We start from the raw sequence: 16,821 nt of genomic DNA, 5'->3' as shown, positions 1-16,821 counted from the left end.
CGGCTTTAAGATTGTTGGGAATAGGATGATAAAAAGAAAACCGATTTTGCGAGATTAATTTACAATAAGTAAACGTCCATCTTCCATTTACCCAGTCCAGTCTGAACATTGTGCAATTTATATGCCCTAAGAACCTTCATTCATTTCACAGCCAGTGCACCACGACTGGTATATCAAAGGCTGTGGTATGTGTTACCCCATCTGTAGGATGGTGCATATAAAACACTCCCCCCCCCCCCCCCCCCCCCCCCCCTGAATTCCGCGGCAAACATTTAAAAATTTCGCGGTAAAATTTGATGAATTCTGCAGCATATAAAATGAAAAATAACACTTAAAATTAAACTAGATGTTCAAAATGTTACAGATTTATTTTAAAATCGCGAAAAAGCGGACGATTTATGTTTTAAGCAGACTGGTCCCAGAAGATTGAATCATTAAAACTTGAAATGGAAACGATATGGGGGGGAAAACCCTACTGTTTTTACGCTTACGGATTCTTTGTTAAATGTGATTTGTGATTAATAAATACTTAAATATTGTTGCTTAACATCACGATTCCAACAATAGATACTTATATGTTAATATAATTATTTTATATTAAATAGAATGGAATTGCTGAATCCTATTTCATATTTGTGGAATCTGTCAAAATGTAATTACAACCCGTCATCGTTGGTTTCCGTAACCTACGTACCGAGCAACGATTGGAACATCTCGCCACAATCCATTGTGCTCCATCTTGTGAGAATTTCAGATTCAATGACAGACTAAAGGCTGGTTCCAAACACAGGTTACGTAGACTAGTAACTGTGAGGTGGTTACTAGTCCAGTCCTGTAATAACTTAAAAGAAATGATTTATGTTTCTATTTATTACTGCATGGAAAGTAAACACAATTAAAATTCCATGTTTAATGTTACAATTCAGAAACATTGAACATTTTGCGGTATTTAAGACAAATTCCACGGACTAAAATTATGAATTCTGCACGAAAAGTGATTTTCCGCGGACGAACAACTATTCTGCACGATGGTGCAAATTCTGCAAATTTTCCGCGTCAACGGAATTCAGAAGGGACTGATAAAAGATCCCTTGCTGCTAATCGAAAAGAGTAGCCCATGAAGTGGCGACAGCAGGTTTCCTTTCAATATCTGTGTGGTCCATAACCATATGTCTGATGCCATATAACCGTAAACAAAATGTGTTGAGTGCGTCATTAAATAAAACTTTTTTTCTTTTTTTTCATTCATTTCATTTTAACTGATTTTTGTGCTTATATCCAGTTACGGTTCAAGCACGCTGTCCTGGACACACAATTCAGCTATCTGGGCTGTCTGTCCTGGACAGTGGGTTAGTTTTTAATGAAAGAGTGGTTTAGTTGTTAGCAAGAAGAGGGTATAGTGGTGTTACTCACAGAGTGTAAAACTCGCACTGGGTAGGAGCATGTACTTGGTTGCGAACTCTGTACCTACCAGCCTTATGTCCGATGGCTTAACCACACCGCCGAGGTCGGTAGAACCTTACTGTCATCAACACATGTTTTATAGAGAAATAGAAGTTGAGTGTCATTAATTAGAGTGGCTCATCATGTATCGATCTCAATTAGGAAGAAAAGAATGTTTCATTTAATGATGGACAGGACATAATTTTATTACGGTCATCTGGTTAGAGACCACACATAATTAGAGAGGAAACCTGCTGTTGTAAAGCAATGGACAGTAAAGAATGTTTTATGTGCAGAATACCGTAGATGGGATAGTACATACCACAACCTTTGTTACACTAGTTATATAGCACTGGCTGCAACGAGAATTATTTCGGTGTGCCCATCGATGGAGATCGATCCTAGACCGACCAGTCATCAGTCCTGCTATCTTAATTATGTAATACAAGGGCCTTAGTAGCGTAGCGGTTAGTCATTTGTCTTGGTCATTGAGTTTCATTTTACATGTTGATTATTAATTTAAATCTTATATCGACCAAACGTTCTAATAATAATAAAAAAAAAAAATTCTCAGTTAATTACTATGTACATGAACAAGTAACTGCAAATAACCAGTGCAATGTTCAAGTTGGGTAATTAATTGCTTATTTTCAAATGTATCTGATTCTGTTGGAATAATGATGAAACTTTTTAACTGCATTAGGTCATTGTCATGACCTGACTGAAGGTCTTGAGTTGGTAGTGCCAGTGGAACAATATTATGTACATTATCATGATTGGATGAAAATGTCTTAATGGTCTTACTTGTATTTCCTCAGCAAGCTTACAGCAATTAGTAATAACTAAGTTGGTTTGTTTGCCGCTTATTTCATTTTTCTCCTTTATAAGCAACATAGATGTATTAATTTTAATAAAATAAATTAATATTATTTTGCAGAAAGCAGACAGATTCATAGATTGCTTCTACTGCTTGGATCAGCTTGTCATTTGTTTATGACTTATATTGTGTTCCAAAATATATTGTGTTCCAAAATATTTCTTCTTTTTTCCATGTAGAGAGTGATTGTTCGAAATGTAATTGCTCAGTTGTGTTTTTTATTAACCATATCGTGATTTGATATGATTGTTTTCCATTTCCACACGTTTAAAGTAAAGAAAAAAAAATGTCTGTGTTGTTTTCTTGATTTCAAAAATTCTGGCCAACATTGTATCTGTGATAGATATGTGCCAAGGGGTTCTACTACACTAGCCTATCGATAGCACAAATTTTTTTTCAATATGTGCCATCCCGCGCGCTGGAACAATAACAGTCATCAATGAGCGAGTTTCTCAACGTGGTGACGTCATAACGCCAAATATTTGCTTTTGGCTTAAAAGTACACTTGCTTCAGAAAAAGAACATAGAGAAAAGCTGATTTCGGCGCGCTGAATCTCGTGCATGTATGCGAAAATCGATGTGTGAGAGCTATATAGAGATCCTAGGATTAGGATAGACTGGAGATGTCCAGGAAGATGCTGAAGTACAAACGTTGTCGAAGATTTTTTCCTCACTTGGATTGCGTGTGATTGAAAATCAGATACGACTTTCCATAATAACCGTCTTTTTCACGTTCATCCAGATGCCTAACCAATGAGATGGCTTTAAATTGTAATGAATATAACGGAAGTTTAGTTACTTGACTTGACTTGAAATTTTTTACATGCTCATATACCACGAAGGTTTCGAGCATGTCTATCCCGAGTCCCGTCTCTGGATGCCAGTGACTTGGCTCGGGGCAGAAAACTTAAGGGACAATTTTGATATTTAATTCTAAAAATAAAAAAAGGGGGACTTTAATATAATTTTTTTTTTTTTTTAAATGCGCTTTTCCAAAAAGTGTCACTACTAAATACAGAGCTCTAGGTTTTATTTTAATTTTAATTTTTTGTCGCATTTGATTGGGCTGCAAATTTTTTAAAATAATAATATACAATTTTTTAATTTAAAAAAAACGGGGGAGATGTTACTAAGAGAGGGGGGAGAAATAGTCCGCGCCCAGGAGGTTTTGTTTAGTGGTTGGGAGATTAAAAGAAAAAAAGGGGATGGGTGTCAATCATATCGGTAACCTTGGCGTGGGCGGCGGAAAACGGGAGGGGGGGGGGGGGGCGGGAGTCCATAGACAAACCTAACACTCCCTATGTTCAGTTACACCCAGATGAACCTAAAAGAAATAACAGACAATCTTATAAATACATTTTAAATGTGTTTATTAATAATGTACCACGTTTTGTGCCGGTTCTTTTGAACTTGCCCGAGGTTAGACCATGGGCGTAACTAGGTATAGTGCAACAGGAAGTAAATTGGAAAAAGTTACTTTTTTACTGATATTTGTAATAAACAAACATGAATCGGTAAAATTAAAATAAGCTAATTGCTGAGCTAGTTTCCGTATACGGCTCTATTAATGACGTCACCGTGACGCAATTTTCGTGATTCCATTGGTCAGCTGATAGCCTGATAGAAGTCCAAAAGCTAGCGGGTGTTTATTTAACCGAAAAGGTCCAAGAGGGTATTTTTGAATGCCCTGATATATGTTGTTTATGGAATGGGTGTTCTTAGTTGCCACATATATTCCGATTTTTAAACATTTTGATGTTTTTAATAAGTGTTGAAATCTGCGCCATGGAGAAATATGAGGTAGCAATAACTAAAATGTCTAGTTAGGTTAGGTCAATATACGTGATTTCAAACAATGTAAATATTTTAATTAGGTCAGCAGAGGTCACCATTTTGGACTGGCGATTAAAATGTCATTTTGGGTCAAACGTTTCTCTCATTTTTGTAAAGTGTGGTTAACTTGTTCGGACGTCTATACTGAACAGCAAAAAAACACGAAATGTGAATTAAATATTTTTTATTTATATAAGATTCTGATGATAATTTTCATTACGATTTTTAAAATCTATTTTCACAAACCGATATAGCAATGTTAATAATAATTTGATGATTCTATGCCGATTTTCAAGATCAATTGCTTCATTATGCATGAACTCTTGTAGAATGTCAGTATGATGTGTGCCCACCTACTGCATCAATCACAGCACGACATCTCCTGTACATAGAGTTGATTAATCTGTTTATAAAGTTTCTAGGAATTTGATTCCACACCTGCTGGATACTTGCTCGAAGTTGTGCAGCTGTAGTCTGGGGTTAAGGTCATTTAGTTGCCTCTGAATTTCATCCCACAGATGTTTTATAGAATTTTAATCCGGACTACAAGGTGGATGTGGCATCAGTGTGATGTTTTGCTGAAGGAATTGTGTTGCGCTGGCAGAATGCAGATTGTCTTGATGAAACACGTGATTTGGATGACGAGGGAAATACGGCAACACTTGGAGTTGCTTCCCTTTCCCTGACCAATATTTTAAAAGACTAGTCCAATTCCAGAAATGACAACCATTACGAATTTAAAGCATAGATTACGCTATTAGATTGTCTTGCTCCAAATTCTGATTTTTAGAAGAAATAGTAATTTTGCATGTCTGATCGTATTTCGGAAGGCACAAATGTTAACATCTGAGAAATGGAACTTTCCCTCTTCACCGTCAACAATCGTACATTGGTTTCCTGCCTTGTTCTTTAAACTTAAGGATTCCAAATAGTGAGCATAGCAAGCGTGGCGATATAGCATAAACCAGTGTAGCAATAGGTCTTCAGAACAGCCCCAATGTTTGCCGATTGGGTACGGTCTTTAACTTTACTTTACCAAAATGTCGAAAAACACGTTCCTGAGCCATCACTGATAACATCACTATTTTGGGGGTGGGATTCCTATTTTTGAAGGCCTGGATTCCTATGACACTTCAACTAGGTTTGGCATCTGCAATTTGATTATTCAGTGCAATGGCACCCCACATCATGACGTTTTCACCTCCCCATTTTCTCCTTCCTACAATACAGGCATCACTATAGCGTCTTCGGCAAACTCTTGGTCTTCCATCTGATGCATCAACACAAAACTGAGAAAAGTACAGTTCTCCACTTGATTTCACCAGTTAAGTGTTGTCAAGCCCAAAGAAGCTGACGTTGTCGATGCACTGGTGTCAGTGGGCATATTATGGCAGGTCGTCTGCATCTCAGGTTTTTGTTGGTTAAGTCTACGACATACTGTATCGCCACTGGTATGTCTTCCATTAATTCCAATCGTATTCTGTGCTGTTACAGTAACAGGTAGCTTCGATTTGTTAATTGGTGATGCAGAATTTGGCGATCCTGACGAGCTTTTGTCACTCTCTGTTTACCACTTCTGGGCAAGTCTGCTGTTGAGTTGGTTGTTTGGAATCTATTCCACAATCTGTAAGTGGTAGCAACGTGCACATTCAGTTGCTATGACTTCCGCAGTCTGCTTATTGCTCTTCCGTGCTGATGTTATTGTAATCTTGTCATCGTCCCCTCCAAAAATACCCGACAGATATGGAAGTGCAATTTCAATATTAGCGGCTGAGCATTTATAGGCATATTGTAAGGAGTTCCCCACGTAAAAAAAAGAGTGTTTTTTGCAAAATATGTGGGTATGTTTCCCATGATGCACGTGACACTACAAAAGTATAGACGCAGATCGGTTTTGCAGAGGCTTGTGAAATGTACACGTTTGCATAAATTTTATTAATGAAACCTATTTGAATTCAGTAATATATTGTAGATATTTTAATATTTTATATATCAATTTTGTGTTCTTTAATTTTTCGCGGTTCAGTATATATTATGGCACGATTTTCGTGATTGAAACGTTTGTGGGAATTTCCAATATTTATGTGTATGGGAAATGTTTGTTCTGTGGCAACGAGTCGAAGGGCAAATACCATCCTTGATATTTTGGGGCATCACTTGCCCTGTGGACGCAATAAAGATTCTCACGTGACTCATTATCGTAAAACGGTTTCATGGCCTCTTTGATCCAGGGTAACAAATTTCAAGATCGAAGTTGTCCCTTATGATTCTTGCTCCTTTCGTCTCCTTATGTGAATCATTGACCGTCACCAGACTGTATACTTGGATGGGTGCTATCCATGATCAGAAGGGCCAACTGTTGTATTGTTATGTACCTAGCATAGGCTGTCTATCAGTAGACCCTAGGTACACTATTCCAAGAATGGGTGAAGAGGTTTACATCATTGGTCCTGTCTGTTCTGCTGAAAACCAAATAGAGTTCTATTATATCAGTATACATATTCTAAACTCTGCTGTGCTCCCATGTGTATCTGATCTTCATTTTTTTTTTGCAGTACTCATTATACACATTGAAAAAATCCTTATGGTTATCTCTCTGATCAGTAGCCTCTAGAACACTTTGAGTAAGATTTTCAGTATAAACTAATCTACCCTTATTAGCCATTTCACTTTTTCTTTTTCAGTGGGCAATTTCAGTCTTGGATATCCTTTTAATGTCAACAAGTCAGTTACATGAAAATCCTATACTAAGAGTACTGAGCAGATAAGTGACCATTAAATAATATTCAGTGTATGATGATTACGGTAAGAAGTCAGGTCAGGTCCCCATGGGAGCACAGCAGAGTTTTGGATGATGTGCATTGATACTTGAGTTTTCAGCAGTACCATGACCAATGGTGTTAACCTCTTAACACGCACACATGAACGGATGTGTAGTGTTCCTTGCTACTGATAGACCCACCTGGCAGGTGCAGGGCTTTAGATTCTAGTTAAGTTGGAAACAACCGGCTTTTTATCTGTTTTGAGCACACCAAAGTCTTTTTAGTGCAGTAATGGCTGTTAAAGAGTTGGACATATTCAGAAATGCATTTTATTATAGTTAAGGTTGGCATGCCATTGCTTTTTTAGGTGAATGGTTAGCATCTTTGTGCTTATTTTGGGCACACCCTTTATTGCTTCAGCTTTGGTGTAATTTAAGGCCCTGTAGGTGTATGGCAAGATAGCAGTTGGAACATGGACAGCACCCATCCAAGTATAGTCTGGTGAAGGTCAATGATTCGCATAAGGAGACGAAAGGACATACTATGGACTGGTTGTGTATGCTCGGTTATACATGTAGTGTGTGCATGCATAGTCGGTCTATCATATCCAATTAACCATTCCCTTAAAACTCATTTATTGCATTGACCCTGTGTTTTGAAAGACTTTTAATGAGCATATGATAAGAACTCCACTAGAAAAAAATCGTGTGGCATTTGAAATGAACACCACTGCATCCACAAACGAGCAAGAATCATAAGTGACAACTGAGATCTTGAAAGTTGTTAGCTTGGATAAGAGAGACCATAAATCCGTTGATGATATGAGAATCTTTATTGCATTTCCACAAGGCAAGTGATGCCCCAAAATATCAATAATGGCATCTGCTTCTTGACCGTTCACTGCAGAACAAACACATACCACTTGTGCTTGGTATTATGTCCATTTCAGAATGTAAAAGTCATTTCTTGGGTGACTGAGATGCTCCTGGAATCGGATGTTTTACCCTCAACATGGATAATGCAATGGATTCTTTTCCTTAGCTTTACCATCTCTAGCAGTGAAGTTTCTGAAAAAGAAACTCTTATATTACAGAAACCTTATAATGTGGAACCACTGTTGCCATAATTTATCAACCAAACGTGTACCTGTAGCAATGTACACTAATCATTTCTTCATTTCGTCAACTTTAAATATGTGTGGTAATATATCCATACCATTAAAACTTTTAGATTTATATGACATTATGTTTACGCTACACTTAAATATCGGAAATTCTGTCAAACCTTCGCATCACAAAAATCGTGCCATTATATTTTTATGTTGGAACCAGTTGACTAAACCTGTTTTCCTCTTCTATTTGCCTAGAAGTATACAAAAACTGTTTAAAAGACTTCTTCTTCTTCTTTTCGTTCGCTTGTTGACTACACGTTAAGGCCAGCAGTGACTGTGAACAATACGGTTATCTGTATATCACTTGTTGTGCCATACAGCTTCTTCTGGAGAGTTGTAGTTGTCCAGGTAGTCTCCCTCAGCTGCTGAAGGTTTATGCAGTCCTGGATGACATGTTTGGTCGTGCGTTCTGCATCTCCACAGGAGTACATGGAAGAAGGTACCAGCCAGAACCTCTTATGCATATGTTGGTTCAGTCTGTTGTGTCCAGTCCTTTGTCGGAAAATGATGACCTGTTCCTGACGGGATAGCAGGTAATAATCATTGGTTTGTCATCTCTTCGCATGTCACCCAGTTATCCTCCTGTTCTTTAGCTGCACCCAGTTTTGCCAGTCTGTCTGCATTTTCATTTCCTGGTATGCCACAGTGAGCAGGGATCCATTCTAACACGACTTGGTTGACACTGCTGATAGGATGTAGGGCTTCTGAAAGTATGTCCAGCTTGTTGTTTTTAAAGAGCTTGGAGGGCAGAGAGAGCATCAGTCAGGAAAACGACGTGTGAGCAGTTCTATCTGGTGCTGCTGATGTGGGCAGCATGAACGAGAGCCTCAACCTCTGCAGCATAGTTTGTGCAGTATTTCCCTGTAGGAAAATGTGCCTCCTCTTGGTAGCCACTAGGGTCCATGATGTATATTCCAGCTCCTCCATTTTCCACTGCATTTGTTGCAGATCCATCAGTATATACCTGTATCCATGATGTCTCTGGGTACTGTTCATCAATCATGGCCAGTGTCAGGGGTTTAAAAGACTTCATAAACCACAGTTTATACAAATAAGAGAGACATTCGCACAAAGAAAATGGCTCAGATTTTAGGCGTTGGTAACGCCTTTTGATGTCTGCTAACCTCATTTATAGCCAACCATCTTGAAATGCACACCAATGGTTGCTTCATGCGACTACCTTCAACTTGAGTGGTAATATATAATCATACCGTTAAAACTATAAGGGTTATATCTTATTATGTTTCCACTGAACCATTTGACTAAACATTTACTCTTCTATTTGCCTAGAAGTATACAAAACTGACCTCTGGTGACATAATTAATCAACCAACCATGTCGAAATGCATATTAATTTTGAGTGGTAATATATAATCCTACTGTTAACACTTTCTATTCAGTTATGAGGCATGTTTCCCCAACCCTTAAATATTGGAAATCGGACCACCTGTTATATGAAAATCATGCCATAATATACTGAACATCACTGAAAATGCACCACCAATCTGAGCAATAAATGTTTTTTGTGAACAGCAATAGATTGATGATTGATAATGACAACCAAAAAAAAAGGATACACAATCATTGATTAGTTTTAATTCATCTACGTATGAAAGACACGTGGGGACAATAGCGCGTATAACCATCATCTGCATCAACACAAGCCATGCAACGTCTTCTCATCGATCCGATAAGTCTGCAAATAGTGTTCTGGGGGATAGCATTCAACTCCTGCTGTAGTGCGTTTTCCTGTTCTCTAAGGTTATTCATTTGTGGACGAAGTGAGATGCATTAACCAAGGTAATCCCAAAGATTTCTATTGGCAATAAATCAGTGGACAGTGTTGGCCATTCAAGCAAAGGGACGTTATTGTTCGCTAGATACTGTGTTGTAACACGTGATGTGTGCGCTCGGGCGTTGTCTTGCTGAAATGTGTGTATATCCCGATGTTCATGAAAAAAGGGAATGACGTGATTTTGCAAGACGTTATCCCGGTAGTAAATGGCATTCTTCTACCACGGCAAACACGGAGTGCTGTTCGGTGAATAATAACTGATCTCGTCCCACACCATGACACTCCCTCCACCCCATCGATCCGTCTGGACAAGGCAGTCATTGTGGTAACGTTCTCCACGCCTACGCCACACCTGCAAACGATCAACAGCATTCTTTAAATGGAACCGGGATTCATCAGAGAATAGCACACCATGCCAACATTATCTCCATTGACGATACCTTCCTGCCAAACGTCGACGCTCATTTCTATATTGATAAGTCAGAATAGGTCCAACATATGGTCGTTGAGCACGCAGCCCAGCAGAGCGAAGACGGCAAGGCACAGTGTCTGCGCTGATAACCCCTCGTCGACCTTGAATTGTTGGTGCAGTCCTGGCATGTGGCAGCGCTCGATTACGAATGTTACTTCCCCCGAAAAGACAACTGGACTCGGTGAAGTGGTTTAATAGGGTTCTTTATTCCAGAGAATTTGAACAGATAGTCAAACAAACCCTATAAGCAAAAATAGCATTATTAAAATACATTCACAACTATATATAAACAGTCATAAAACACCATATAAAAACACATTAAAATATATATAAATACACTCTGCAGTCTAGTTATTATCTACAGATAATAGCAAATATACATAATACACATCGAATTACCGTACGTTAAACGACTGAACATTAATCAATCGCAGATAATCTTAAATCATTATTTACGGAAAACAACTACACATATGGCGATATATAGTATAATAAAATAAAAGTAAGATACACAAAACATTATCCTCAGGTGATACGGTTACCTAGACACTGAAATACCAGTAACTTTAGCTGTGGGCTTTAGGGCGGTAACATGATGAAAAAGCGTCAAACGTCTACAAGAAACAAGTAAACTAAAACTAATACATTTCTAATTTAATATACACACATACACACTATTCACATACATTTCTAAAACAATAATAACGACTCATTTAATTATGGCTTGGCTATAGGAATATCCATTATTGTTACAGCGTAAGTGCCACGCCCAAATTCTAATACTTACATTAATTCAGTTTATTCCTTTATCAAAGTAAATGTTAATTGAAGTAGTTATTTATTTAAACCTTATTTGTAATTTATAAACTGTACTTTATATGTTAGTAAAATAGTAAAGTGAATTAGAAAAGTAGAAATATAACTCACCAATTATTCCAGTGTAAGATTAAAGCAGATGAGTGCGTGGCCTGTGCAGCTCGTGATGTGTCAAGGAATGTCAGGTGAGTGACCGTGAATAGCCACCAACTGGGTCAAACACAGCTGGCCAGTCTATTGGTTGATCGTCACTGTCCCTGGTCAGAGGTCAGATGTAAAGACAGGTAAATGCATGTCCCTACAGCTCCTAGCCAAAGGTTTAGGTGCATGTGTTTTGTGCATACTAAAATCATTAAAACAATAAAACCCACATGGTTACCTTCTGCCCCCCCCCCCCCCCCCCCCCCCCCCCCCCCCACTAATTAAAATAACGTCCTCGTTATTTACTCATTCTTAAGCACTAACGACAACAGTGCTTCTCGAGCACTGTCAGGCATACTGCTAAGAACACCAGTGGCTGCTAGAGACGTTAAAAATGTTGCCCGTTCTTTCCAGTCTGGTCTACGATTAGGAGATTGGACTTGTGCAGACTGAGACATGGAAAAGTCACCTGACCGTATCCACTCAGGTGGTTTCCTATCCCTCGGTGATCTTCTTGGTGGTGGTCTTGGAGGTGTTCTATCGACGTTGAGAACATCTGCACTGTCCTCCTGTACCTCATTGTCTGAATCACGTGATTCCTCCATGATATCCCCCTCTGGTAAAGGATCTTCTTGAACAGGAGTGTCTCCAAGTTCAAGAGGAATGTTCTCAGGAATTGGAGCCATGTCCTCCTGTGCAACGTCCTCAACAGGCATAACATCGGTTGCTATTGGAGCACCGAAACCTGCTGAAACTACCTTCTGTCCAGATTCTATAAACTGCACAGAATCAGCATCTGACGACTCGTCATCTTCAGATGGGGCTGATCCATCTTGCCGATCTGTGGCAGTTTTTATCTTCACGGGTGCCGCTGGCCTGGTGATCCGTGGTGGCGGTACAGGCTTAATATCCTCTTTGCCAGGAATTGGCAGTGAACTGACGGGAAGAAGGAGATTTTGATGCAAAGTCCGTGGCTTTCCAAGTCCTTTCTCCTTCTTGACAACAAACACTGGAACATCTGTGCTTGGTTGACTTTGCACCACATAAACATCCTCCTCCCATCTGTCTGCCAACTTATGCTTTCCATCAAAAGCTAATGTTCGGACAAGCACCCGATCTCCCACCTGAATAACAGCCCCTCGGACTCTGGAATCGTACTGCTTCTTCTGCCGAGTTCGACTGTGATCAGCAGCCTCACTGGCAAGTTTGTACGAGTATTCCAGGTGTTTCCACAGAGACTTGATGAACTCAGTATTATTCTGATTATCATCATTGCCATCCAAGCCCAGAGCAATATCCAGTGGTAGACGTGGATGCCTACCGAACATTAAAAAGAAAGGCGATGTTTCTGTTGATTCATGTCTTGTACTGTTGTATGCATGGACCAATGGTGCAACATGTGATTTCCAGTTGGCCTTCTTGTCTGGAGTCAAAGTCCCCAACATATCCAGTAGTGTCCGATTAAATCTTTCACACATCCCATTTCCCATTGGATGATAGGGTGTGGTCCTAGATCGGTCTATCCTGGATATCTGGTACAACTCCTTCATCAGCTGACTTTGAAAATTGGCGCCTTTGGTCTGTATGGATCCGCTGAGGAAAACCATAATGCACAATAAACTGATTAAATAGCACATCAGCTGTTGTCTTGGCAGTCTGGTTCTTCGTTGTAAAAGCCTGTGCATATCTGGTGAAATGATCAGTGATAACCAAAATATTTTGGAAACCACCTTTCGAAGACTCCAGAGTTAAATAATCCATGCACAGCAATTCCAGCGGCTGGTTTGTTCGGATGTTCACCAAAGGTGCTCGAATATTGGTTGGAGATTTTCTCCTCAGGCATCTGTCGCATCCATTGATCCAAGCATCCACAGCTTTCCCCATGCCTGGAAAATAAAACCTATTCCTAACCAAAGTTAGGGTTCGTTCTTTACCCAGGTGTCCTGTGTCGTTATGCAGACCTTGAAGAACAGTGTTGACAAACGCTGTGGGAAGGACTAGTTGTCTCTTCTCAAGACCATTGACCACTGTTTTCCTATGGAGAACACCTCTGTGGATAAACAGATGGTCAAATTCCTTCAACAGAGCTAAATGCACTGATAAAGAAACATCTTTTCTTCTTGGTCGTTTACCCTGGGCAATATCCCTAAGGATGGGACTAATGCTAGGGTCTCTCATCTGAGCATCTGCAACCACAGAAGACATGCAGATACTTTCCACCAGACTCGGCACTTGTAAACCTAAAGAAATCGCCTTGATTGAATCTGATGAAATAGTTTCTACATTATCTTCTGGTGACTCCCGAATAGTCATCTGTTTCAGATCACAAGCTTCATCTGCATCTACAGCATCTGCAACCACAGAAGACATGCAGATACTTTCCACCAGACTCGGCACTTGTAAACCTAAAGAAATCGCCTTGATTGAATCTGATGAAATAGTTTCTACATTATCTTCTGGTGACCTTACTGGCAGTCGTGACAACACGTCAGCATCAGTGTTGGCTTTACCTGGTATGTATTTTATTAAAAAATCATACGCAGACAAAGCTGCTAACCACCTATGACCCGTAGCATCGAGTTTAGCTGTGGTTAACACATATGTAAGTGGGTTATCGTCAGTAAGAACTGTAAAGTTATGTCCATAAAGGTAATCGTGGAACTTTTCAGTCACTGCCCACTTCAGTGCTAAAAATTCCAACTTGCTTAATCCTCGGCTTGCATAGGCTATCACCCTTTTACCATCCTGTTGTTCTTGGTACAAAATGGCTCCAAGACCTTGGTGACAGGCATCTGTATGTACTTCAAATGGCAGTGAGTAATCTGGATACCCAAGTACAGGCTGTGTTGTTAAAGTATTCTTAAGTAATTCAAACGCCCGCTGCTTATCTGTTCCCCAACAAAATCTGACATCAGGCTTTGTCTTCTTGCTACTTCTGTTTTTCTTGGTTGTCGGTGGTAACAGATCAGTCAGTGGTCGACAGATCTTAGAAAAGTTTGGAATAAATTTCCTATAATAGCCGGCAAAACCAAGGAATTGCCTGACCTGTTCAGGGCTTTCTGGCTGAGTCCAGTTCAAAATTTTGTCCACCTTGGCAGGATCTGGCTTAATACCATCACCAGAGACGATGTGTCCTAGATATTTCACCTCAGACTGAAAGAGTTTACATTTCTTCGGAGACAGTTTTAAACCATTCTCACGAAGTCTTTGAAAAACACGTTTCAATCTGGTAATATGCTCCTCATAGGTGTCTGAAAAAATAATCAGATCATCTATGCAAATCCCCTAGGCAGTCTTCCATCAACCGTTGATAGGTAGCTGGGCTGTTGGTTAATCCGAATCCCATTTGGTTATATTCATAAAAGCCCAAAGGTCCCACAGTAAAGGCAGTACGAGGCTTGTGCTCTTCCAAAATCTCAACCTGGTGGTAACCACTCTTCATGTCAAGGACAGAAAACATCTTTGAACCTGCCAACCGATCAAAAATTTCCTCCGTTCTTGGCAAAGCATATGCGTCCTTGATAGTGCGTTGGTTGAGCATCCTGTAATCTACACACATGCGTAGACTACCATCAGGTTTGCTGGCTATGACAACAGGTGAAGCTCAGGGACTAAAAAACCTTCTAATTATCCCACAAGCCAGAAGTTGTTTCAAGTGTTGCTTCACTTCTTCAAACATCGAAGGTGGAATTCGGCGATGAGGAATCTTGAATGGAGTCTCATTTGTCAAATCAATTCGGTGTTTAACATGTGGACAGAATCCAATGTCGTTATCACCCCTGGAAAAGATATCTTTATACTCTAAAATGAGTTGTCTTCCTTGTTCCACTTCATCTTTGGAAATGTCAGTCGACAAAGTAACTTTAGAAAGATGTGATGCATCAGGACTAAATTCTTCTAAAGCTTCGTCTTCAATTGTGACTGCAGCTCACAGATTACAGCTCTAGGTGGTATCACTACCGTCCGGGTTGTTGGGTTAGACAGCTGAATATCTGTTTTCTGGTTGTCTCTGTAATCTGTAATCAAAACGGTAATCTTTTGTCCATATAGCCTCTGAGTAGTATGGTTGAATTTGGCCCAACAGCTACATTCTGTGTCTCAGCGCACCTAACAAGACAAAGTCGACCCTTCATCCGAGACAGCTCTTTCTGCTGGAGAACCATGGATCTAAAGGCTAAATAATACCCTGTATGAAGATCAGCTGATTGAAGAAATTTATCTCCATATTTCTGGCGACAACCTTGTAAAAGAGAAGATGTTTGTTCCAATTAAAATTGGTACAGACAAATTATAGGTTGAATTTGGAACAACCAAAAACAAACAGTTAATTGGTTGATCCTCTGAACTTCCCTTTAGCAATAAAGATATTTCAATATAGCCTAAATATGGAAGATTTTGTCCATCAGCACACTCAACCTCAAGTATATCTTGAAGTGAATGTAACTCCAAACCAGGTAAAGAATTCTTATAAAAAGAATTACTGACAGTTGAAACCGTACTACCAGTGTCCAATAGAGCACGGCATGTAGTGTCATTCACCTTCACTTCAATCTCATTGGCATCTCCAACTAAACCCTGTGGAATAAAAGTATTGTTAGTGGAGCTTGTACAACAAAGACCAGTAGCCTGCTCCCTGGCTAAGGTCGATTCCCGTTTACATTTCTTCGGCTATGATCTAACCTAACCCGACATCCAATTGCAATATGTCCATACTGGTGGCAACGGAAACACTGAATACCACGTGGATCCCTTTGGCGTCGTGTTGGTTGCACATCTGGGTAACTAAACTGAGGCGGAACATTCTTCTGCTTCTGTAAGTAGTTAGATCCAGTACGACTTTCCTGGGTTTGTCGTGATGGTGGATCCTGGCTTAACTGTTTCTCCATCTGTCTAAACCTGGATTCTTGTTGATCAAACCTGGTATTCAGCTGGTTAATCATACCTTTGATGTCAGCTAAGGCATCCAAAGATTCAATAGGAGAATTTACTGTTGCCATTTTACCCGTGATAGGTTTTCTCTGTGGAGGCTGATATCGCTCCTGGCGATCCTGTTCAATACTGCGGATCTCAGTGACTAAATTGTCAAAGTTATGCGCAGTGTCAAACTTATGTCCAGAACAATCCTTCAAGTCTGGTCGAAGTCCATGCCAAAACCTGGAACGTAGCATACGATCTGTGTCACTTGCATGCACTTCACCCTGGGACAAAGCTTGACCCATGAGGTTATCAAGTCGACAACTCCATGCTGATACAGTTTCACCTTCCTCTTGCCTGGCATTATAAAACTGCGCCATCTGAGTTTCACTGGAAGCTACAATACCATAAATACTCTTTAGCTTGTCTATCAGCTGATACACATTAGCTAAAGAACCCAGTCGCATCGCCACTCGAGCAGCATCACCCTTCAGAGATTGTCGAACAGCTTGTGTAATTGCGTGATATGAAAACGACTTTGCTTTCAAAAGACACTCCACCTCATATAACCACACATCAAAATCTACATGACCCTTT

This window comes from Gigantopelta aegis, chromosome 10 (genome assembly GCF_016097555.1).
Source record: "Gigantopelta aegis isolate Gae_Host chromosome 10, Gae_host_genome, whole genome shotgun sequence".
NCBI lineage: Eukaryota > Metazoa > Mollusca > Gastropoda > Neomphalida > Peltospiridae > Gigantopelta > Gigantopelta aegis.
This window is presented reverse-complemented; position numbering follows the sequence as displayed.